Source organism: Rhineura floridana, chromosome 4 (assembly GCF_030035675.1).
Source record: "Rhineura floridana isolate rRhiFlo1 chromosome 4, rRhiFlo1.hap2, whole genome shotgun sequence".
Classification (NCBI taxonomy): domain Eukaryota; kingdom Metazoa; phylum Chordata; class Lepidosauria; order Squamata; family Rhineuridae; genus Rhineura; species Rhineura floridana.
In genome coordinates, this window is record NC_084483.1 from 77,363,912 (window position 1) to 77,389,190 (window position 25,279).

The window sequence follows — 25,279 nt, forward strand, 5'->3', positions numbered from 1 at the left end:
ATGTCAGAGATTGAGAACAGAGAAACTGTTATCCTGAAACGAGAGCCGTCTTAACAGGTCTTTAGCACCAAGGAGAAAGGAAACAAGTAAATAACTGTAATTTATTTATTGAAATATACATGCCTTTTCCTTAATGCTTGTGTTCAAGTCCTATTTTTAAGGTATTTAACACTTTTTTTAAAAAAAGAAAATTGCCTACCAAATTGCCAGCAATTTGAGAACAATCAATTCAGAGACTTTTCCTTTCAGGATGCAAAGGGAAGAAATGACACTTTCCTCTCTTCCATTTTCACTCAGACAGAATACTGTGTTGCAAACAATTTTTTGCTGAAATCAATGCCCTCTAACAACTTCAGAAGCAAAGTGATTGAGGAAAGTTTAGACTAAGATACCTCCTAGTTGCACTTTCTGACCATATGAAAGGAAGCCAGCCATTATCCAAAGAGTTCTGATTATGAAAAGAGGTCACTCCCTGTGATGAATATTCACCTAGGACAGGCTTTTGTGTTGGGAGTTATTGCTGTCCTCTTGCACTCATGGTAGCATTTCATGCTCTTTCTCTGAAGTATTCCTTGTGAAAACACACCCACCCACATCTAGTTTTTATCTTCATAATAAGAGCCCTGTTCAGACATACCTGCACAATTGTATTCATATGGAAACAGCAACATAAGGGACAAGTGGGATAGCATATCACCACTTTGTCTATGAAGGGGTGTGTATTATATATTCACCAGTACTTATTTCTGGGCCAGAACCTAGGAGGGTTTTTTCCCCTGGGGAGGAAAAATGTTTATGTGATTCCCCCCCCCATCCTATTCAGCACCATTATTTCCTCTGGGTGTAGCTTCTTTCTCTGTCCTGTGTTTGTCAAATGGATAATCCCAGTCTATTAATGATCATATAAGGCCAAACGAGATGTGCTAAAAGACTTGCCAAAATATTTTTTGTTCACTTCTGCATTTGTTGGTCAAGCTTTGTAGAATTTATCTGGCTTACTGTGGATGTTGATGTATTATTTATTATTTATTTAAAATATTTATACCCCGCCCTATTTCCAAGGAACTCAGGGTGGCTTACAAATAAAAACCATAATCAATTAAAAACAAGCAATATACAGTTTAAAACAATTAAAAATAGATTAAATCAGTAAAAGTTAAAAAGACAATATTAGTTAAAAGCCCGTCTGAATAAAATAGTCTTAACCTGGGCACGAAAGGATGAAAGTGAGGCAGCCAGTCGAACCTCGCTAGGGAGGGAATTCCACAATCTAGGGGCAGCCACTGAAAAGGCCCTATTCTGTGTTTTTACAAAGCAAGCTTGTGAGAAGGATGGAATATTGAGCAGGGCCTCACCAGATGATCTCAAAGCTCGGACAGGATCATAGAGGGAGACACGATCTAACAGATAGCCTGGACCTAAGCCGTATAGGGCTTTATAGGTTAAAACCAGCACTTTGAATTGTGCTCGGAAACAGATTGGAAGCCAGTGGAGCTGGTACAACACCGGGGCTGTATGTTCTCTGAGCCCAGCTCCAGTTAACATCCTGGCTGCAGCTCTTTGTACCAGTTTAAGTTTCTGAGCAGACTTCAAGGGCAGCCCTACGTAGAGCGCATTACAGTAGTCCAATCGGGATGTAACTAAGGCATGTGTCACCATAGTCAAGTCTGACAGGTCAAGGAACGGGCACAGTTGGCGTACCAATCTTAGTTGAGCAAAGGCACTCCTGGCTACAGCAGAGACCTGTGCCTCCAGGTTCAAGGCCGAGTCCAGGAGAACTCCCAAACTGCGAACCTGTGATTTCAGGGGGAGTGTAACCCCGTCCAGCACAAGTTGGATCCCTATTCCCTGATCCGCCCTTTTACTGACAAGGAGCACCTCTGTCTTGTCAGGATTTAATTTCAGCTTGTTCGCTCCCATCCAATCCATCACTGATACCAGGCAACGGTTCAGAACCTTGATGGCTTCCTTAGTTTCGTTAGATGGAAAAGAAAAGTAGAGTTGGGTGTCATCCGCATATTGGTGACATCGAACCCCAAAACTACGGATAACCTCTCCCAGCGGCTTCATATATATATTAAATAACAAGGGGGACAGAACAGAACCCTGGGGGACTCCATAGGTCAATGGCCAAGGGGTCGAACAGACATCCCCCATAATCACCTTCTGGGTTCGTCCCTCTAGGAAGGACCGGAGCCACCGTAAAACCATGCCTCCAAGTCCCATCCCAGCTAGGCGACCCAAAAGGATACCATGGTCGATGGTATCAAAAGCAGGTGAGAGGTCCAGCAAAATTAACAGGGACACACTCCCCCTGTCCATTTCCCTGCGTAGGTCATCCACCAAGGTGACCAAAGCCGTCTCAGTCCCATAGCCGGGCCTGAAACCAGATTGAAAGGGATCTAGATAATCTGTGTCATCCAAAAATCTCTGGATTTGCACTACGTGTACTGATTTTATTGAAAATGTATTTATCCATGAATTTTTCATGAAGGGTGGTATAGAAGACCTTTAAATAGCCAAGAATTGATTGATAGTGGGGCGGGTGTATGGCACATGTATAGTTTCTGTGCATGGTGAGAGCCTGTGCAATGATAGGAGAAAGTCGCCAGATACCTTCAGAGTGAGACTCTGAAACTGGCAGAAGGCTGGCCCTCCCTAGGTGTGAGATGGGGGAGAGTAGAAGTGCCCTGTGCAAAAGATATTGAGTAAGTCTGGCTGTTCCCAATTCTCTCAGAGGCTTACTGGGATAACTGGTTCAGATAGGTTTTGTTGGTGGGCTCTTGTTGTGCCCATGTCAGGTGTTTAGGAGAAGTCTTAGTAAGAAAGAATGTGGGTAATGCCACCCCAATCTCAGTTATCAAGGGTCGAGGGAGCTGTAGCCATGGGAAGGTGGTGAGCTACCACAGAAGATGAGGGTAAGACTATCTGCACCTTGTTCCTCACTCCCACTCCTCCCACGGATCAGTTGTTCATTGCTCATCTGCTGTTCCCACTGGCCTATGTGTGCTGTTGTTTAATGCCAGATCGGTACACAATAAGACCACACTCATCCATAATTTGATTTGGTGTGCATTACTGAGACCTTGGTGGGGGTGATATGGGAGGAGTTGATCTGACCCAGCTTTGCCCACCTGGATACTCGGGACAACACCAGCACAGGCTGCAGGGACAGGGGACAGGGGTTGCTGTGGTCTACTGAACTTCCATCTTTGTCACCAGGAAACCACTCTGTTCTGGAGATGACTGTGAGGGCCCGCACCTGGTGCCATGCCAAAGAGACAATAAACTAGGGTTGCTGCTGGTGTACCATCCACCCTGCTGCCCAGTTGCTTCTCTGACCGAGCTGGTGAAGGCTGGCTCAGCTGTGGTATTGGAGAAGTCCAGAACGATAGTCCTGGGTGATTTCAATGTCCGGCTCAGTACTTCATGGCTTCCATGATGGCCATGGGGCTGTTTCAAGTTGTCGTCAGCCTGATGCATAGGGCAGGGCACACCCTCAACTTGGTTTTTGCTCCAGATGGAGGAAGGGGTGTTCTGGAGATGGGGGAGTGCATGTCACCCTATTGTCATGGTCAGACCACTTCCTGATGAAGTTTAGATTTATGGTTCTGATCCTCCCCTGCAGGGGTGGTGGACAGATTAAGATGGTCCCTTCCCAGAGACTAATGGAATCCACTGGATTCCTGAATGCCCTGGGGGAGTCCCCAGTAGATAGAGCAGGTGACCTGTTAAAGCCCTTGTCACACTGTGGAATGAGGCGTGTCAGGCTCTTAACCCTGTTGCCCTTGAGCGCCCTCTCTGGCACTGCAGAGCCCGGTTTGCAGCTTGGTACACCAGTGAATTAACGGCAATGAAACAGGCTGGACGACAGCTAGAGTGTAAGTGGCAAAAGACGTGCTGTGAGGCTGATCGGGCATGAGTAAACACCATAACCGTGCCTACTATGTGGCAGTGAAGAAGGCGAAGAAGGTCCGCTTTTCTGCCACTATCTCATCCTCAAGTAGCTGTCCAGTGGAGCTTTTCCGTATTGTCTGTTGACATCAACTCCAGGAAATGGAGTTTCAGACCCTTCGTAGGCCCACTGTGAATTGTTTGCAAGGCACTTTCAGGATAAAGTTGCTAGCCTCCATAGCAACCTTGATGTCCCATCTACATCTACTGGGGTCCCCAGTGAGGTGTCCAGTGTAATGTCTGCTGCAACTTCATGGGATTGGTTTCAGTTGATGCAGCCTGATGATGTGGACAAAGTGCTTGTAACAATGCAACGAGCAACATCTTCTCTTAACCCTTGCCCTTCTTGGCTTACTAAAGCTTGCCAGGCATTTTAGCATGTGTTTTTCATTGCTTTTTAAAAATGTGTTTTTAAATTTGTATATTTGTTTTTAATGTTTTTAATTGTTGTAAACCACTCAGAGAGCTTCAGCTATGGGGTGGTATACAAATGCAATAAATAAATAAATAATCTTGACCCATTCAAATTTGGGTTCAGGCGTGGTTATGGGACTGAACTGGCCTTGGTCACCCTGATGGATGAGCTTTATCGGGAGAAAAACAGAGGGAGTGTGACCCTGTTATTCTTGCCCGACCTCTCAGTGGTTTTTGATACCATTGGCCATTGTATCCTTCTGGGTCAACTTCATGAGATGGGTATTGGAGGCAATGTTTTAGAGTGGTTCTGATCCTGTTTTCAGAGAGTAGCATTGGGTGATTGTCTTTTGGCCCCATGGCAATTGTACTGTGGGGTGCCGCAGGGTCCCAACTTGTCCCCCATGCTGTTTTTCATCTATGTGAAGCCCTTGGGAGCATCAGCAGGAGATTTGGGGCAAGGTGCCAGCAGTACTCTGATGATACCCAGGTCTATTGCTTCGTAACATCTGAATTGAGAGAGGCCACGCAACCTATGGACCACTGCCTGGACTTTGTGGTGGGCTAGATGAGGACCAGTAAACTGACTCTGAATCCTAACAAGATGGAGGCGTTGTGGGTTGGTGGTTCTAAGCTGCTTTGGATGGGTTCATATTCCCTCTGAAAGAGCAGGGTCATAGTCTGGGGGTGCTCCTGGATCCATCTTTGTTGCTAGAGGCCCATAGTGACTTCAGTGGCTAGGACTGCCTTTTATCAGATTTGACTGGTGAGACAGTTGCAGCAGTTTCTGGACCAAGATATCCTGGCCATTGTTGTCCATGCACTGGTAACCTCCACGCTGGATTACTGTAATGTGCTCTATGTGGGGCTGCCCTTGAGATTAGTCTTGAAGCTCCAGCTGGTGCAAAATGTGGCAACATGACTGGTCACTGGACAGGGTGTCACCAACATGTTACCCTGCTGCTGAAAGAATTGTACTGGCTACGCATTAGCTACAGGGCCAAGTTCAAGGTTCTGGTTTTGGTGTACAAAGCCCTATACAGCTTGGGACCAGGATACCTGAAAGACCGTCTTATCGCTTATATACCTAGTCAATCACTGCACTCTTATCATGGGGTGATACCATCTTATCAGGAGGTCTGGTCTGCACAACATAGGAAATGGAGCTTTAGTGTGGCGGTATGCAGTCGATACCATACTCTTAGCAGAAACCAGTAATGATTTGAAATGAATGCTGATAAAAAGTTAAAGAGGAAAGCACAAAAGCAGGACTACAGCTGAACATCAAGAAGACTAAAGTAATGACAACAGAAGATTTATGTAACTTTAAAGTTGACAACGAGGACATTGAACTTGTCAAAGATTACCAATACCTTGGCACAGTCATTAACTAAAAGGGAGACAATCAGGGCCTGCCCCAGACATGCCGGGGGCCCTGGGCATAAGCCTGCCCCGGGCCCCAGCGCTCCCCTTCCACAATATGTGTCAGGATTGCTGCCGTGGATCACATGATGAGAGCTTTGGAGCCCCCGCCATTCACTTGCTCAACCTACCTTTCTCAGCTGTGTTGTGCGGTTGCACGCACAGCTCTGCCCCTAACCAAGATAGCGGCTGAGGTTCCCCTAAGGGGCTGAAGCCTCTGCCACCATCTTGGCTCATGGCAGGGATGTGAGCGTGTAGCACGCATGCATGCCATCAGTGAAGGGGAGTGCAGGGGCCCCTTGGAGACCCCTGTAGCCCCAGAGGCCTTCAGCCAGGGCCTCACCTTTGGAGCCAGCCCTGGAGACAATAGTCAAGAAATCAGAAGGCTAGGACTGAGGAGGGCAGCTATGAGAGAACTAGAAAAGGTTCTCAAATGCAAAGTTGTATCACTGAACACTAAAGTCAGGATCATTCAGACCATGGTATTCCCGATCTCTATGTATGGATGTGAAAGCTGGACAGTGAAAAAAGCTGATAAGAGAAAAATCAACTCATTTGAAATGTGGTGGTGGAGGAGAGCTTTGCACATACCATGGACTGTGAAAAAGACAAATAATTCGGTGTAAGAACAAATTAAATCAAAACTATCACTAGAAGCTAAAATGATGAAACTGCGGTTATCATACCTTGGACACATAATGAGAAGACATGATTCACTATAAAAGACAGTAATGCTGGGCATAACAGAAGGGAGTAGAAAAAGAAGAAGGCCAAACAAGAGACGGATTGATTCCATAAAGGATGCCACAGACCTGAACTTACAAGATCTGAACAGGGTAGTTCATGACAGATGTTATTTGAGGTCACTGATTCATAGGGTCACCATAAGTCATAATTGACTTGAAGGCACATAAGAACAACAAACCTACCCTGTGGAATTCCCCACCCTTAAATATTAGACAGGCGCCATCTCTGTTATCTTTTCGGTGCCTCTTGAAGACCTTCCTCTTTCAACAAGCTCTTTAAGTTGAGATTTATCCCAGTCTGCGTCTGTGTTGGAATTGCTTTTTAATATGTTTTTAGACCTTTTAAAAAAATATGTTTTAACCTTTTTTAAGATGTCTTGAAAGCTTTTTAATAAATGTTTTTAAACATGTTTTGTTTGAATGTATTTTAAAGTCTGTTTTTATGATGTTTTAAAGTTTTTTTAGCGCTTTTGTTTGCCGCCCTGGGCTCCTGCTGGGAGGAAAGGCAGGATATAAATAAAATAATAAATAAGTAAAATAAACAAACATAGGAAATGGACCTTTAGTGTAGTGGCACCTACCCTTTGGAATGCCTTCCCTTTAAATATTAGACAGGCGCCATCTCATGTTTTTGGCACCTACTGAAGACTTCCTTTCAACAAGCCTTTTAAGTAGAGACCTTATCTCAGTTTTCATCTGTGTTAGAATTACTTTTTTTAAATATTTGTAAAGCTTTTTTTAAAAAAGTTGTTTTTAAAGATGTTTTGTTTTAACATGTTTTTAAAGATGTTTTGTTTTAATATACTTTAAAGTCTGTTTTATGATGTTTTAGAGTGTTTTTAGTGTTTTTGTTTGCCACCCTGGGCTCCTACTAGGAAGAAGGGCGGGATATAAATTTAATAAATAAATAAATAGGTTAGTAAGTAAATAAGTAAGTTGCTGTTCAATAGGTTGCCAAAGAGATATTCTCTGCTAATCCAAACAGCAGTTTCAAAAGAATGGTTTATCACCAGAACTACAGCAGGAGATGAAATGATTGAACTCCCCTTCCCTTGCATTCACAATAAGTATCACCCCCCCAAAAAAACTGCTACTATTTGCATTTTTTTGTTTTTTAAAAAAGTGCAAAGACTCATTTAGCTTTAAGTCTAGTTTGGTGTGTACTGAACCCTAATTCACAGCACTGGATAGCCATTTGGCTATGTGATTATGTCACTAAGGGCAAATGACAGCAATTGAGGAGCAATCCTTTCTAGGTTAGTCACATGTGTGATCCCACCCAAAGAGGGATCACAAGTGAATGGGATGGTGTAACAACCCTTTGTAGCTTCTTGAATGTTGCTATATGATGATGTCACTGAGGGCACGTGAAGGCAACTATAAATCAGAGTAGATGAGGATTATCAATTAAAAGTGGAATTTTTGCACCAAAAAACAAAAACAGAAAATGGAGATACAATGTTCATAAAATGTTTATATGAGTAGTTTTGGTTCTCTCCTAGTGCTGGTGGACCTTTGATAGCCATCTTATATTGCTCCTACCAATATCTATAATCCCAGGTTTGTGTCTTCAAGTCTTACTATGCAGGTTACCAGCCATCTAGACTGGAATGACTGAAAAAAATTAACATCCATCTTCATCCTGTTCTAGAATCATCTACCCTCACTGGCATCTGCTCTCCAAGTTTTCAGAAAGGGGCATTCCCAGCTGTACCTGAAGATGCTGTGGATTGAATCCGGGATCTTCTGCATACAAAGCTGATGCACTGACAGTGAGCTACAGACCTTTCCCATATATACATGATAAGGAATTATTGGAACTGGATTACAGTCACATGTGGAGAACTGAAATGGGGTAGACGACTGTGGATCAGGTTAAGCTGTTGTTACCCTTGATTCCAATCGAATATACTTAAGCATGCTTTGTATCAGCTGCTCAGCCAAAGTAGTTTTCCAGGAAAATAAGAACTATAAAGAGCTACACATGTCTGATAACAGTTCATAGAGTGGGCACAGCAGTTAAAACAAATCTTTAAAAGCAAAGCAGATGGTAATGCCCTTACCACATGTACCATAAATATATTAATAAGTGATTATAAATTAGACCCGTTCTTGACCATCTATTGCTTTGTTGCAGAGGAGAACTGGGCCAGATAATACACAGAAAGATGGAAATATTTGACCAAAGATAACCTTCTTCTGAAACACACACATGCACCATTGAGAAGACATTAAAATATAACCACAAAGGATAAGGCTATTTTGTGATATGACATAGTCAGAACATGCCAAGAACCTTTCCAAATAACATCATCCCTCCGTTCTTTGAGTGTAGCTGAATACATTCTGAAAACAGCTTGTTTTCTCACCGACACTGATGAGCACTTCCTCGCATGAGAAATACCAGCTGATTGCTATAGGGCTATTCTTCAAGATTAATTGCTCTAAATGAGGATTAACATAGCGAGGGGGAGAGTTACAGAAAGCCACATAGGAAGAGATAGTGAGTGAGACTTCTAACACTTATCAGAAGGGTGGAGAGTACTCCAAATGACAGGTTCGTGCATCAGGAAGCTAAAGGAAGTCAATGGCGGAATAATAAAAGCAGTCAGAGACTGCTTCCATTATCAGGGAAATGGCTGGATCTAGCCTTGTCTGCAATGACTGAGTCTCTTTTTCTTCCCCTCCCTGCGTGTGGAAATGGCACATGTAGGAGACAATCTGCATAATGTGTAGAAGAAAGAAAAATGGCCTATATTATAGCTCATCATGTGTTGATCTATACATGCCCTTACTCTCCGCAGATGATACCATGACTTTCTGCTCTGATGAGTGATTTCTTTTCAACTGATAAAGCACTGTGTAAATTTTCAGAGCAGGCATATCTGCATGCAGTAGATGCCCATCCTTGCTATGGCTTTTTTAACCCCTCCCCCATTGTAGCCTTGTTTCAGCGCATGATAGGAAAGTGAATGCATACACCAAGAGGCAGTGAGCTGTTTTTCAAAGATGCCTTTCAGTGTGAGTGTACTGGATGTAAGCCCTTTTGATTTCAATGAGACTTAATTTCAAGTAAGTGTACTTAGGATTGCAGGCTTTCTACTATTTTGTCTGTCACTGTAAATCAAAATAAGTGACTAATCCCCAGATGATGCCAGATCCATGCATGGATCGGGTTGCAAGTTAATCTTCATGGCACTGTTTATGGTAGCAGTGGTGAGACACCTCTTTTAAAAAGACTATGAAAAGTGCTTCTTGTACTTCTGTCTGTGCTACAGCACTAATCTGAGAGGATATGTTCCAACCCTTCCTTTAAAAAAGGAAATAGTGTGTGTGCATGGGTATTTCCCATTGTTTCAGTAAAGCATTGTGCCTTGCATATGCTAGGAAGTAGCTCCTGCACTTATTGACTGTGGTATTCCAGGAACAGGTTAAAACCGTCTAGAATTTCAGAAGAAACTTCTTAAAATAGGGGCTGTATCCAACACTGTCTGTGTGAAAGAGGAACAGATTTCTGCTCATGCAACAGGATTCCCCCTTCCATTTCTCACCCCGCATGCTCCCAAATCTGCTCTCAAGTTTTAGGGAACTCTTCAAAGCAGATTGGAAGATAGAGGACTGCAAGGAGGAGAAGAAGGGACAGCCCCATTGTGTGAGTTGGATTCTACCCATCATCTCATTGACAAATGGGAATAAATTGGTTTAAATAGTACTACACTTTTATAAGCTAGAGGACCCTACATTACTGGACTTACTTTAGCTCTCATATGAGCCTTTCTGCTTAGAAAAATATGACAACCAAGTACTATTATAGATCTCATTTCCACAGGAAAGAAGGTCTACAAGTGTATAAAAAGACCAGTACATTTGCCAGGGTGATGAATCAGCTCAGAGATAGCTGATGTTGGACAACTATGATCAGGCCCAACCAACACAGCCAATAGTCAGGTATGATGGAAGTCATTGTCCAATAACACTTAGATGGCATCATATTGGCTACTCCTGACACTCTTTTCCAAGAAGGCCCAATGGACAATAATTCTTTGTAGGCTTAGGCATCAGAATCCAACATTCTCATCTGCCAGGACCTTTAGTTTCTGAGTCTCAGATTAATTTGCAGACCTTTGAGCTATTTTATTCTTTATTTTTGTGTCTCTGTTGCTTTTACTTAAACTGCTCTCTTGGCCTGTAATTTAATAGTGTTGAATTATGCTTTTAATTACATTCTAAACCATCTGGCAAGCCATCAGCCAAAGAGGTAATACAGAAATTTTAAAATAAATAAAACAATCAAGTAGTTCAGCCTCTTAGCTTTAGTTTCCATCTGCATAAAGACTACAGCCCCAGTTCAATTGTGCTCATACACAGAGATATCTGGTTTAAATATCTGTAACTTCCCCACAAAATCTGCAGTTATGCCAGTCAGCTGTTTGGTGTGGAAGAGGGAATCCATCCAGTACTTCTTTCCCTCCCAAACAGCTGTTCAGGGCTTTTGCTCATGTTCTGAGCACACATTTACCTGGGAATGATCCTCATTGATCCTCACTGGCTGCCCATATGCATATGTTAGGGAAAGTGTGCATAAAAATGAATATATGAGTGAACACAACATACAAAAATGAATTATATTATGCAAAATTGCTTGCAAAATGTGTACATTAGTCAAAACTGCATATGAAAAGGTGTTTATTAGTCCTCTATCCTCCAATCTGCTTTGAAGAGTCCCCTAACACTCGAGAACAGATTTGGGAGCATGTGGGGTGAGAAATGGAAGGAGAAATTTGCACTAAAATGCTGGAGAATTTTCTTTAGGATGTTTTTTTTAAAAAAATTGTAAATTGCTGCAGAAATCTTAATAAATTTAAGATTGGAAAAATGAGAAATTGAGTGGATTGAAGCTGACAGATCTTTCCATCCCTACTCCCAAGTAAATGTGCACAGGTTTTCAGCCTTAGAGAACCTACTTTGTTAAATTGGTGTCTATCATTAGCTGTTTCAAATTAGCTATATCAAATGCATGTAATCTTTTTATTAATGTGAAAGGATAAATGACTAGCACTTCAGCCTTTCCATTTAAATCTGCTGGCTTTTATAAAGCATGATGCAGAATTAAGCAAGTGATTGGTGGTGTGTGATCTACCACTGATCAGTTACACTGAATCATCCATGTTGCTAGTTTGACAGCTCTTGAAACCTTTTGAAATTGAATGGTGCTTCAACCAAGTTCAAGAATAATTTTAGTGTAGCATACAGAATATAAATATCCACCACATAATTATTACATTAATGTAGATGTAAACTAAATATTGAGCTATAACATAGCTGCTAGTGCTCAGAAATTCAAAAGGAAGCACAAACACACACTCGTAGACCTTAGTAATTATACCTGAGGTCAGCATACAACATCTAATTGCTATCTTCACTGCAAGGTTAAGGCTAGCCATGCAACAAATATATTGAAAATATATGGTTCTATCATGTGGCAAGCTTCAAGAAGCAGTGCAGATTCCAACTGACAGGGCTTTAAAACAAGATGGCTTTGCAGAGTGACTCAAAGAACTTCATATTTCCTTAACTCTGACATCTAAAGGCCTAATACATGTTATGCTAAATGAATTATGGCAGAGGTGGGGAATGTTTTTCAGGCAAAGGGCTGCATTCCCTCTTAGGCAACCTTGCAAGGGCCATGTGCCAGTAGTGGGAGGAGCTAGAAGCAAAAGTGGATGGAGCAGTCAATGTAAATATTACCTGAGTACAGTAGGGTACTTTCTGCACACACTCAGATATCCCTCCATATAGCCTCCATCTAGACCAGCAAGAAGCATTTTTCAGAGTTTAAGGTCACATTCCCTCCCATTACATATCGGACAGGGGCCATCTCTATTGTCTTTTCGGTACTTTCCTTAAAAGACAAGCCTTTTAAGTGGAGATTTTTATCCCATTTGGTATCTGTATTTTGAAATTGCTTTTATATATGTAATTGTTTTAACTGTTTATATATATGTTTTCAATTATTTTTATAAGTTTGAATTATTTTAACTGTATGTATGAATGGTTTTAATACTGTAAATTGTTTAATTTGATTTTAATCTAGACTTTTGTATGTTTTTAATTATATGTGTGCTTTTATCTGGAAGCCGCCATGAGTTCCAGTTTTGGAAAAAGGGCGGGGTAAAATAATGATAATAATAATAATAATAATAATAATAATAATAATAATAATAATAATAATAATAATAATATATTGTTTTATATTATTTTTATACTCAGCCTCCTGCTTGCTCCCCCCGCTTACTCCAACCAGGGTTTCCCAAACACACACACACACGTATGTACTTCCAACCCCCCCCCCGGGATTCCCAACGCATGCACACACACACATAGGGGCTCCCAAACAGACACACGCACACAGACAGACAGACAGACTCCCAAACAGGTCACACACACACACACCAAGTGGGTCACCAAGCTTCCTCCTTTACTCCCCTGTGAGGAGGAGGGAGGGGACCAGCCAAAATGAGTGATATAGGAACAGTGAAGAGTGGCCGGGGCAGCACCTCAGCAACTATCCTCCTCTCCCGCCACTTCCTTCCTCCTTGCCTTCCACCACTAAGGCTGTCAGTGAGGTGGGGGGGCAGCAACAGCAGAGAAGGAGATTTGAAAAGGAGCTACCCTGGGCTGTCCTGACTGTTCCTTCATGGCTCACACGGCTGCCTCACTCTCCCACCTTGCTTGCTCGATTGACTCATGCCTGCCTCACCCACCCACTGGTCTGCCATCCTTGCTTGTTTCACTCCCCCTCCTCCCTCCCTCATGTATTGCTGCCATAGCACTGCATGATGACTTACAAAAATTGTGTGTGTGTGTGTGTGTGAAATTGGTTCAAGAGGCTTCACAGTAAGTAATTCATAAATGAAATAAATATAATAATTAATTGCTGATTTGGGGGGGAAGATAATCCAGGTTGGGGCCATGGTACATGGTCAATGAACCCTTCCCTGCCCTGCTTCTCCTCCTCCCTCCAGCAGCTGCAAATTTGCCTCAGAAGAGATATACCCATTACTACCAATGGGACCTTCCCTCCAGAGGCACATTATAACTGTAGGTATGGATGGGTGACTATGTCAGCTTTGGTTTCTCTCAGTTTCTCATTTGCCCACTCTGAAATTCAGTTCTCCACATTTCAACATAAGTTTACTTTAAAAAAATCCTCATGAAAATTCATCAGCATTTTTGGGGGAAGTTCTTCCACTATACAATTTTTATATTTGTCTGTTTGTTTATTGTTTAATAAAATTTATATACTGCTTTCATGTAAATACCTCTAAGTATTTTCCCTAATATACACATTTTGCAAAGCAATTTTCACTAATACAATGCATTTTTGTATGTTATTTCACTAATATATGCATTTTTATGCACACTTTACCATAGTATATACATTTCTGTACACATGACTTGGCTGGAGAACTGCAAAATTCAGATACCTGTGGATTCCAAAGGATAGCTGTGTTTCAGTTCACATATTGTTTTGGAAAATGCAAATTTGGTAAGTTCGCCTTTAAATGTGAACTGAATCAAATTTCTCCTCCATCCCTAGCTGTGGGGAGAGCATTTTTGTTTGGACCATGGTGTGGAAGGGAAGGGTTAAGCCCCTTCCCAGCAACTAATTTTTACCAGGGTAAACGGTAGAGCCTGCCCCCCAATCTGATTTTTGTCTCTGATATGTAAATTAGGGTTGCCAGGCTCAGGGCCTGAGAATGATTCTGTATCTTTAAGAGAAGAGACAATTCAGCCACGTGCAAGTTTTCTTGCAACACTGTAATGGGAAAAACCACAAGGTGAAATTCTTCCTTCCACCTGCACAACTTTTAAAGATACAGAAGACCTCTGGGTGGCCGGGCCTGGCAACCAAGACATAGGAGGCAGATTGCTAACAGTAGTAGTGAAGGAGGGAAAAATAAATTTACCATTTAATATTAATAATATTAACTGTGGTTAGCAACTGGAAATAACAACAACAATTCTTAACTCAGAATACTGGCTAATATGCCAACAAGGTTTGGTTGGCTAATAACAACAACAATGATAATTATAACAATGATAATAATAACAACATCTATTATTGTTGTTGTTATCATTATTTCAGAAAGTTGTAGCCACATATGTCCACAAGGTTTAATAATAATTCTTAGCAATCAGAACACAATTTATTTATTTTATTATTTTATTTATACCCCGCTCTTCCTTCTAGCAGGAGCCCAGGGCAGCAAACAGAAACACTAAAAACACTTTAAAACATCATAAAAAGACCTTAAAATAAAGTAAAACAAAACATTAAAAACATTTTTAAAAGCAAAAAGAAAAAAAACTTTAAAAACATCTTTTAAAAGGGTTAAAGATATTAAGAGACATATTAAAAGCAATAAATAAAATAATAAAACACAGAGAGAGAGAGAGAGAGAGAGAGAGAGAGAGAGAGAGAGAGAGCATATCATTAAAATACATATATAAGAATGGGACTGGGATTGATTTGGAAAGAACAGAAAACGTACACAAGCTGAACAAATGCCACCATCAAACATTTCTAAGAGACAGAACTTACTTAAGACTTACTTAAGACTTTGCCCCTTCCAAACACTGATTGGAAAGGGTTGGGTGATAGCATTCTAGCCTCTCTCCCCACCCTGGTGTTCTCTTTTATGGTGTTGTAATTGCTTCATTTCAGAGACATCCTGTTACTGCTTTGAGCTACAGATCTGTATAAATCTCTACATTTGGGACTAGCAAACCTACTCTGTAGAGATTTGTAGCTGCTTCAACCCGATTTGGGATATAAATAGGCCCAAATCGGCCCTATTTGGTTTGTTATTTGTACAAATACAGAACACATCGTAACTGAAGAGCAAGCAACATTGGTTTCATCCCCTGACACACCTGCACACAAGCTCTTTAGTCATCCCTTCCCAATATGAACAGAAAGGTCCTTCTAGTTATCATGTATTTAGGTATTTCACTTACTCCTATTTGCCTATCTTGGATCATGCATAGGATTCTATACCTTAGATACATTAGGAAGAACTCTGACAGAACCTCTGTCACTGTGTAATAATTCTATAGTAAAGTGAAATACAAATATAGTGAAATAAATAATGACATATTGGAGAAGGGACTAAAGAAACTTCACACAAACAACAAATGAGGTAAGTAAAATGTTTCTGGACTAAATCACTATGAGTATATGGTTGGATGCTTATCCATGAAAAAATATTCCCTACATGTATAAATTTAGTTTATCAGGAGTAACACTGGAAATCTCCTTCCTGACATTCATTACAGTCATACCTCCATTAATGAAGTACATGCATTTCTGGACATTACTTCTTTAACAGAAACTTTGGTACCAGAGGTAGTAACATGGAAAGAATAAGGAGAGGTTCCTATACCACCAAAAAAGAAAAGAAAAGATCATTTCAAATTATTTCAGCAAACCTTTTATTCAAAACTAATAATAAGCATGTCTGAAATGAAACAACCAGTTCAGTTAAGCCTTGCCTACAGTCCACTTGAAGGCTTCCTCCAAAATACATCCAGGGATGCCTGCCTTGCTTTTTTCTTTTATCATATAACATCTTGCTATAGCAAACTAAAGCTTTGAAAACAGTTATCCTCTCTGTACACTCGAGCAGGCAGGCAAGGGGTAGCCACCCCACCACCCTGTGCTTATTCTCTCTTTCCCTCTCTCTGTCATCCTCCCCTACACCCAAGTAGATGCATCTGCAGTATATGGTGCTTTCAGGACACCCAAAGTACTGTTTATTGTAGAAGCATCTGCACCACCTGGCAAGGAGCGTCACTCCAACTATGTGTGAGAGAGCTGCCTGCAGTAGCCAAAATCCAGTAGACATGGAGCCACATTCTGACTATGTCAGAGTGTGCCCCTCCATGCCCCTCACACCCAAAAAAGATTTTGTTAAAAGGAGCTTGCTTCCTGGAGGATTTGTTAACTGAAGCATTACTATAGTCTGGTATCAACTGGCCTTCCATTATATAAAAAAGGCAGTCTGCACTATGGTTACCAGACATTCGGCTTTCGGCCGGAAACTACGGCTTTTGAGAGTGCTCTCCAGATCTCCGGACAAATCACCCCCATGTGCCTGGATCTTCAGTTTTCTAGACTGGCCGTGGCAACCCAGACACACATGCGTGTTCTGACTTCCAGCCATGCATATGCCAAATCCCCCTACGCTTCACCTTCATGGCTGCTTCATCGCCTCCTTCCTTTGCCTCAGCAGGGACAGGCGGGGAGAAGGGCACCAACCACCCCCAACAGTCTCCCTCTCTTTTGCATGTGCACCATTTTAATACATACGCACTTTAATACACACTAATATTGTGCTCGTGACCTGCCTTGGTGTGCGGAGAGGGCCTTGCAGCAGCACCCCCCACCAAGTGGAGGACAGGATGGGAGGGGCTAGGAAAGGACTCCACTCACCTCCCCAACAATGAGAGCCCAGGCTTCCTTGGCAGTGCCACCAATCAGAGAGGAAGGGAGGATTGTCTGTTTTCTTATCTATCGGATAATCTATCAGAATCGGATAATCTATCGGAATCTATCGGAATCTATCGGAGCGGGGAGGAAGAGAGAGTTTAAGAGGAGGGATAAGGAAAAGCCTATTCTGAGGCGGGGGAAGAGGAAGGAATGACAGTGACATCATAGTTTTTCAGCTTATCCCTGTTTCGTGGGGCTTTATTCATTTGTTTTTAATGACTTTCTATGGAAAATATTTGTAACAGGGGGAACAAATGCAAAATAATATTGCTCGAAGGATCTTATTTATTTTATTTATAAAAATATTTGTAAACTACTATTGTGTTAAAAAACATCAAAGTGGTTTACAACACAATTAAAAAAACAACCACCACCATAGAATGAAAACAATAAAATTCAATAAAAACATCTCAGGTTTTGGGATGCTTCCGACCTAGCAACCCTAGTCTGCACATGCTCAAAGCAATCCTCTTTTTTGTTATGTGTTCCAGGGTTAGGCCCTGGCACTGAAAACAGTCCCTGAGCTATTGTGAGCCATCATCTCAAATTAAGCCCTGAAATGCTTCTCTGTACAGTATAGAATTAGCAGTCACCCAGAATCCATTTGTTTCATAGACACCAAGTATTCTGTGCTTTGGCATCTGATCTCCTGATGTTATGATCCCTACGGCTGAGATTTTGTCTTGTATTTTATAGACTAATAACAATGAGACCAACAACTAATCTGTAATAATTCAGTCTTTGTAATGTTCTCAGTCTTTGGAAATGTTTGGTTTCCATTCTAGTGTCATCTCCCTTCCTTTCAAATATTCTTATTTTGTATATGTTATTGACTATGACACAGGGCAAAATTTCAACCATTTAGGTATCTGGAATTTCCTCTTCAATTTGTCATTGTTTCTGGTATGTATCTATCCTGTTGTCTCCTTCTCCCCCCCCCTTAAATTTCTTTTTTGTGGTCCCCAGATAGAAAATGAAGTATTAGGTTTGTCAACCGTATATCATCGTTTAAATGCCTAGAGATGATGGGTTAAACAGACCAATCAATGATACAAATCTCCAGTGCATTGCAGCTACTGCTAGTGATGTTCCCTCTGGCTGTTTAAGGCCTAGCAAGTCAATAACCTATTAATATCATAGTCTGCCAGGGTCAGCTATGAACAAGTCACACATGTCTTTTTAAGGCTCTGTGTATAGCTTATTGGTAGATTAAATGGAAAGTTTCTAGTGCTTAGTATTTTTTTTAACATAGCTTTGTTTTAATCTTTTTTGCAAGGTTACTCTGTATTGTAAATAGGGCATAAATTAATTAAATTTAATAACTTACATATGCAAAAGGAATGAATGTGTAATGAAATCTATAACCTATCTAAATAGGCTATCCAGAAGTAGCCAGCTTAGGCAAGTGGGTACACAGAGCGATCCTCCCATCAATAGCATCACTGCCACATATCAGGATGGGCTGGGGGCAGGGGTAGTTGGTGCCAAAGTTGGGGCCATATAGGAACACCAGTGGGAGCAGAAGATTGGCTCTGCTGATGCAGCGCAGCCCCAACCTTACTATCCCACTGCCCAACTCTACCCCGATAAGCGGCATCAATACCACTGTTGGGATGGTGTTGCCACCCTACCTGCTGCTATCATGTATACTTAGGAGATGGTGATTTTAGCCACTGACAGTGGCATGTAGAAGTCAAGCAAGACGATTCTATGAATGGGAATGTTCAGAAAGAACTGTGTGGGCAGAACCACATATATAAGCCCCGATCAGCCTCTTAGAACAACTGTGTCTGCCACACAGCATCAAGGCCATGACAGGCCAAACTAGGCACATCCTCAGTCTGGCACAGTGAAGGGCAACTACTGAAGCATCTATTCCCTCCTAATCAAAGCATATATATCACTGGTCACATCTTCACCATACATTTAAAGCACATGGCTTCCTCAAAGAATGCTGGGAACTGTGCTTTACCTCTCACAGAGCTGCAACTGCCAGCACCCTTAACAAACTACAGTTCACATTATTCTTTGGAGGAAGCCATAATTTTTAAATTTAAATGTGAGGATTGGATGAGACCACTCTTTCCTGGACTGCATAATGGTACTCAGCTGGGGGTTCTATAGCAATGGAAGGGTGTGGGTAGTCCACCTTCCAATGTTCCTTGCAACCAATACAGCACAATAACATCAGTACTTGGCCACTTCAGTATAATCCATCTACACTTCTCATTGTCCCATGTATCCATGAATGGCACTGGCCCTCACCTCCCTAAGGTTTACTAACCTTCACCAATATGTTTATAATTATGATCATATCTATCCTCAACTTATGCCAGCTTGATAAGATGGAGTACTACTGAATAAAGCTGTTTGCATAGGTGGCACCCAGTAATATGTTGACATCAGGTATCTATAATAGCATAGTCCCACAATTATGCAGGAAGAATCATAACACTGCTGTACTCGACCTATTGGATAATTCTGCCTGTGAACCTTCTCTTCATTTTGCATTCTCTGCACAATGTAAGAAGAGAATCTATTTGGAGCTACTGTATCTGTAATATGTGAAGCTTTATGATGTTAGAGAAATAAAATATCCAAAAGGAAATCATACTTTGCACACATATCCATTTTAAAATGAGATACCTGTAGTTTCATCACCATTTTAAAACTTAAACAGTCACTGACTGTAATAATATTAGAGCAACTATATTGCATGCTTCAGTGGGCATCCTGATGCCTTAGATCATGTTTAGCTTCTCTGGGAGCAAAACCAGCACCTAAATATGGTTAGTAGGGACAGGGACACACTGATCTCAGTGCTCCAGTGTTCAACCTCCATTTACCTTTAAAGAATTGTGCTGCTGTTTCAGACTCATGAGTTAAGATAAAAGATTTGTTCTCACCTGAAGCATGTTCCCAGGCTGCAAACGAACTAGCTTCTTGCATGTGACACTGTGCCAAACATGGGAAGGGCAAAACATTTGGACTTTTACAAAATTCACTTGGCTTTCATAGATTTGATCCTATCCATATTTCCCAGATGGAAACAGGGGCATTCTTTGTACACTTGTAATACCCCTAACACAAATGATCACTGCCTATTTGTGCAGTGCCCCCCTGCCTGCCACTATGACACATTGCAGAAAGCTCTTCTCTGTCTGATATATTCATTTTTTCTGTAGCAATCTGTTCTACACTTGCTTCTGAAGCAGATGGGTTAGAAAACTGACCATAACCATTTTCTTTTTTAAATACTTAAAAATGTTTAATAGAATGTTTAGTCTCGCAACGCATCTGTTGTGGAATAGATGAAAGTCAAATATATTCAGCAGCATTTGCAATCTAAATACGCAGTCGAGTGAGATGGAAGGGAGGCTAGCACACTCCAAGAACACATGTGCACCAAGCAAGATGAATTGTTCCAAACACATCCCCAAAAGACAAGGGGACAAATAGAAGTAGCGATTTACTGGAGAGTATGGACTTGGTGGCAAGCCAAGTTATCTTTGATTAGAACTAATGTGATGTTAAAGCTACAGGTGACACACCCATTATTTTCAGTAACATTGTCCTGGGGGTGATCACACTCAACATTTTCATATTCCTTCTTCACTCTCCTCCAGCAGAGTTGAATTAGTTCACTGGGGAAGGGCTGTAGCTCAGTGGTAGACCATCTGCTTTGCATGAAAAAGGTCCCAGTTTCAATCCCCAGATAGGGATGAGAAAGACTCCCTGCCTGAAACCCTGGAGAGCCACTGCTAGTTAGTGTAGGCCAGTGGCTCCCAACCTTTATGAGCACGGGACCACCTTTATAAGCTGGAATTTTTTTGTGACCCCCTCCCCCCAGGGAGGCAGGCTGGCTGCCAGGAAGGAAGGAAGGGGGAAAGCAGCCTTTCTTTGCAGCCTTGCTTCTTTTTGCTTCACAAAAAGCCCTCTCCTCTCATCTAAGTAAGGGTGTTGCCAGTAGCGGCAGTGCAAGGAGACAGGAATCAGTGATAGTAATCCCCTCTTCTTCCTGGTAGCTCCACCCTCACCCTCCTTTGGCATCTGCCATGTGTTTTATAGGCAGATGCCTGCCCTTAGTGCGCCTGAAAGACGCTCTGGCGCTTCAGCAAAAGGCCTCCCCTCTCGTTTGGAGAAAGGGGGAGGTGTCATCTGCAGCGCCAGTGGAAAGCAGACAGTGTAGAGGGAGTGAAGACTTTTTTAAAAAATTAATAAATAATTCATTTCTTTACTGTTCACGGCCCCCTCTGGATTACTTTGCGGCCCGCCTGGGGGTCCCAGCCCCCAGGTTGGGAACCACTGGTGTAGGCAATACTAAGCTAGATGGAATTATGGTCTGACTCAGTATAAGGCAGCTTACTATGTTCCTAGCAGCTGAACCACAGTACCATTTTCTCTGCAAGAACCTTGACTCAAGCCAGAGAATTACTGAATGCTGAAACCACCAAAAGTATTAAAAAAGATAACCAAGAAGTGTTTTACTACCAGTTTTTTTATCAATTATTGGATGCTACAGCTGTATATTTTATAGGGTTTTTTGCATTTTACTATATTGTGAACTGCCTTGATATTGTTTTTAATTAAAGGTGGTATATCAATGAATTAATACACAAGGGTCTAGACATTGTGCTTCTAGGTTGCTGTGCTATCCTTTGGGGCTTCATTTTGACTCAAATGTAGCTACTGCTTTTGATGCAAAATAAATGAATCCTGAGCTTAGTATACAGATGCTACCAACCAAATCCAGCTTTGAAATCAATGCATTCAGAAAATTCATTTTAGACATTTTTTTTAAGTTTTGATGATGGACTATTACTGGGTTTGTTATTAAATTATTTGGCATCTTGGAGTATTCTTGTTTCAATATATTAGGCATATTTTCAGTTGGTTATTTTTAGCTTCCTCCACACACACACACCCCCATAGTTTTGCAAATTAACTATTTTTTCCTATATCACATTTTGGGAATGAACTAAAGAAACCTTGCACTTTCAAATGCTGTTGTTCTGAAGTCATGAAATAGAATTAAGTATATTCTTTTTGTGTACTCGCAAAGGATGCCAAATCATATTCATTCAAAGAGAGAACATACTTAGATTTAGAACTATGAAATATTGAATTATTCCCTACTTTAACAGTAGATATGATAACATTTGCTGACCACATCAAAGGTTGCAATACTTTCTCAAGGTACATATTTTGGTCAATGTTAGGCAAAAATCCACCCACAACATTTTTGGTCAAACCCTCCTCAAATAAACCTGAGATATGCAAAACATCTTGAGCACCTCCCTTCCTCGTTTCCACAGCCCTCACTCATAATCACTTCCTGGTTGTTTGTTTATTTGTTATTTGTTTATTCACTTATTTATTTATTATTTGATTTATATCCCGCCCTTCCTCCCAGAAGGAGCCCACCCATTATTTACTGCAGGGGTGAGGAGCCTTAGGCCTGGGGAGCCAAATGTCCCTCTGTCTGGCCCTCGGGACTCTCCCTAGGCCATTCCCTCTCCTCAGGCCACACCCCACAACAGCCCTGCATCATACCATGCGTCCTTGAACTGTGATAATGTCTCTTACTTGCCTGAATGTGTGTGTGTAAATCTCTGGCTTTTGTATGTCTGAAATAAGCCTACCGAACAAAGTTAAGTGTCACATCCATTGCTCCATTCACTTTTGCCTGTGACTCTGCCCACCACTGGCATGAAGGTTCTCCACAGAGGAATGTAGCCCTTGGGTTGGAAAAGGTAACTTAACCTGAACTAATAAAACTTGATATTTCCTTTGAGATGTGTATGAAACTAGGAAGGGACAAATCAGTCTATTTCCAGTCCAAATCATTTTTACATGTGTTCATACATAACTCCATTCCACCCTTTCCTCCCACATGAAACTGCATTTTAAAAAAAGCTTACAATTTTTTTATTTAAATATTGTTTTTGAGCATGTTTTCAAAAATAAGCCTTTCTAAACATTTTCTTTTGAAGTATGCATTTCTAAATGTATTTTATTCTAAAATGCACATTTTTATACTTCTTTTTTCTGAATCAAGACCTGCATCACAAAATCTGGAAAAGTATGAAATCCAAAGGATGACTGCATTCTGCTCCATGCATTAATCTGGGGGAAGATATGAACCCACTTTAGCCAAGCCCACCACTAGCATGTGGCCCTCAGAAGGTAGTCCATGAAGGAATGTAGCCCTCAGGCTAAAAAAATTGCTCCTCATGACCTAGTCCGACACAGTGTTTCCCACAATGGCCAAGCAATTGCTTGTGGGAAGTTCACAACCAAGATCTGAAAATGACAGCCCTTATTTGCTTTGCTCCCCATCAAATGATATTCAGGGACATACTTCCTCTGGAACTGGAAGTTCCATAGAGCAGGAACAAATGGATATATTCTTCATACATTTGTCAGCACTCCATCCAAACTAGTGCCCAGAATGATATCTTGTGGCAGCAGCTTCTATACATAAATTATGCATTGTACAAAGAAAGTTCCTTTTGTCCTGAATCTACTGTCAATGATTTAATTGGGTTATTCTAAGCTCTAGTGTTAGAACTGAGCTCTAATATTCTTCCATGCAGTGCATCATTTTATAAACCTCTATTGTGTTCCCTTCTTAATTACCTTTTTTTTTTCTAAACTCAAAAGCTTACATAGTGTAGTCTTTCCTCCCAGGGAAGGTGATCACTCCCCAATCATTTTGGCTACCCGATATTTGGAGCAGTTATTATATATGTAATATATAAACATGTTAGATATCTAATTTAACAGAGTATTACACAGAAATCTGGAGATTATTACTCCAGCTATTATTGTATAATATGCATGATGTTATATGCCATCTGTAGAGGAGATACTTGCAAACAATGATATTGTAATCCAAAATAATCGTCAGCAGCAAGAACAGCTAGCAAACAAATTAAAACTAACTGGATATCCTTCTCATGCTTCAGTTGCTATGAAGTCTGAAAAGTCTTGGCTCAAATTAAGTGGGAAAGTCTTACCTGCATTATCCCTGCTTATAAAAGAACAACTTCAGGGGCTCTCCTTCAAGCTTTCTGGCAGCAAGAAACTTCAAAATCTTTCTTTTCCCCCACTGTAACTGAGAACCCCCTTTGAAGTGCACTGAAGAGCATTCTGGCTGTCCCCAGAAGCCTTGTGCACCGCCGCTAGCCAGAGCTTCCCACCACTTCAAAATTAGCATCCTACTGATGCTCAAGAGCCACATGCCTAAATCTCCTGATGGATAACATATTCTAAATACAAGCCTGTGTTGCCCACTGGTCGGGAAAGAAAGTACAGCACTCCATGGGTATTATCTCTCCCCCCCCCAAGAAAAGGGACTACGAAACATTAAGGAACAAGAGATTTAAAACACACAGTAATTTGCACGACTGTATAACTGAGGCAGCTCTTCTGTTTCTTCTTCCACAGACTGCCTCACTTCTGTAGACAAATCTATAACAATGTGGACTTAAGTGCTGGTTTGTGGAAGAACAGACATTCTGAACTGCAAGTGGGACCTACAATCAACTGTTGCAGTATAGAGTGCTGCTGTTTAGCTATTCCATTCCCTGCTCCTCCACTTCTGGTTTTCCATCCCTTCCCCTGCTTCCCCAGCCAGCATTCCATGACCCATGACCATGATTAATCCTCATCAGGCTGTTTTGGAGGTTTCTCCCCGTTGGGGGTTTTTCTATTTTTAAAAATTATAATTATTTCTGCAAATCTTAGGGCGGGTTGAGGAACCTCTGGCCCATGGGCCAAACTTGGCCCACCAGGGGTTCCAGTTTGGCCTGTGAGGACATTTTTAAACCACACCCACCTATCAATCAGCTGATGTCACCTGGTGGGACTGGTATGCATTGTTGGTGCCTAACTCCCTGGCCATCAGCAGATGAGTGCAGGGTTAGATCCTGCTGGGTTGGCTGCAGGAAGTAGTTCCCCACAGGGAACTGCCGCCTGCAGCTCAACCATACAGAAATCAGGATTTAACCCTCCACCCACCAGCTGATGGGCACAGGGTTAAATCTTGCTCTGTAACTGTCTTCCCCATCCTACCCCTGAAGACCAACTTTCAACTGTCAAAGTTGGCCCTTTGAGCATGGGGAGATAAAGGTTTGGCTCCCCAGGTTGAAAAGGTTCCCTACTACTGTCTTAGGAGAACCGAGCTCCC

At 41.5% G+C, this 25,279-nt stretch overlaps 1 long non-coding RNA gene across 2 annotated transcripts in view; it reads left to right on the forward strand.

Annotated features, from left to right (window-relative positions):
- LOC133384364 (uncharacterized) overlaps nucleotides 1-25,000 on the forward strand; it is an 86,399-nt gene extending 61,399 nt beyond the window's left edge. Inside the window, exons 3-4 of one of the 2 annotated variants that reach the window (XR_009762532.1) lie at nucleotides 8,188-8,308; nucleotides 24,538-25,000. This is a non-coding gene — a long non-coding RNA (uncharacterized LOC133384364). Of the gene's footprint in view, nucleotides 1-8,187; nucleotides 10,027-24,537 lie in introns of those variants that run through there. The other variant, XR_009762531.1, reaches the window with a different exon arrangement.
- Nucleotides 25,001-25,279: the final 279 nt, after the last annotated feature.